This window comes from Leishmania donovani, chromosome 33, assembly GCF_000227135.1.
Source record: "Leishmania donovani BPK282A1 complete genome, chromosome 33".
Lineage (NCBI taxonomy): Eukaryota > Euglenozoa > Kinetoplastea > Trypanosomatida > Trypanosomatidae > Leishmania > Leishmania donovani.
Genome location: NC_018260.1, coordinates 1,451,788 through 1,453,138, shown reverse-complemented (window position 1 = coordinate 1,453,138; position 1,351 = coordinate 1,451,788).

The following is a 1,351-nucleotide window of genomic DNA, read 5'->3' as shown; positions in this document are numbered from 1 at the left end:
TTCGGAGAAAGAGACTGCATTTTCGGAGCCAACGAGCAATGTTGTGCGGGGGCTACGGGAGGAGGGGATGAGCGTTGACCTCGCGCAGCCTCTCACCCATTTTGGCGATGCGCTCCATCCGCTCCGCCCTTTTGCAACGCAACGTGCAGGTCACCGCTGAGTTCGCCATAGCGACAATCCGCTCCGGGGAGACAAATGGTTTTAGAAATACCGAAGCCAGGGTGAGGCGGTTAGTGGCGTGAGTATAGCCGAGTACTTCTGCGTGCAGGGCACCGCCCATCGTTTCCAAAGCCGCTCTCGCCGTGCAAGGCTCGTCGTCATGAACGCTGGACACCGGATCGATATCATGAAAGAGAGCGTGCCTGAGCTCAACGTGAGCAATGCCGTCCAGGGCGCCGTGTACGGTCGGTCCTGTGAAGTGAAAAGGAGAGGCGACACGAAAAAGCGAATGAGGGCACGAGGATCAGGAAGGAAAGCCGATGTGTACACACAGCACACATTTTCGCAGAAGATCGGCAACGATACTAACATGTATGCACGTGCTCGCATGCATTGAGAAAGCCGCATTGCACTAGTGGTCTCTGCAGCTCGATGTATCCGGTGCCTCTCAGTGGCTAAACTCGTGAGTGAAGGACCATCTGCAACGGGTGATGCGGCGCATGAGTTTTCTTCCAAGTATGGCTTTTAGAGAGTGCCTGCAGCTCTCCCATATTGCAGAGACCGGTGTCTTCACTCGCTTGTGCACCGCACTCCACTTGTGGGGAAGGCTCGCCGTGCAGGAGTGCTCTACATTCATCTCGTGCAATCTCAGCGAACAGGAACGATGGAAAAATGTAAGGAGAGAGAAGCCGGTGCTTGTTGTGCCGACATCCCGCACCAAGTATAATGCATACCTAGACCACACAAACGGGAAGATATCACGTGTCATGTCACAGGAGTCATCGCAGCTTCAGGGTTTTCCATACCTCATAGAGGACGTTAAGCATCACTGTCTACAGTACCGTTCCCACTAACGACATCTGACTCTAGAGCTACCACTTAAAGCTTTCAGCAAGGAGGCGGAGTACGAGATTGTCTCTCTTGTCATCACGGAGGAATGCAACACCATTGCCTGTCAGTGGGTTCATCAGAGCTGGGTAGCGATCCGAATAGCATCACAACGGCGCTGCGCATGAGAATCGCACAAGACGATTAGTGGAACGGGAAGTATACCAATTTTCTTCACGTTCGTATCCTACTACAAAGGTGTCGACAAGTACGGCCGTGCAGCCACCACTCACCTAGCTCTGTCGCACTCGGGCTAAATGCTCGTCGCCTGGGACATGGCTCTCCCGCTCGTCGAATCGCGCCA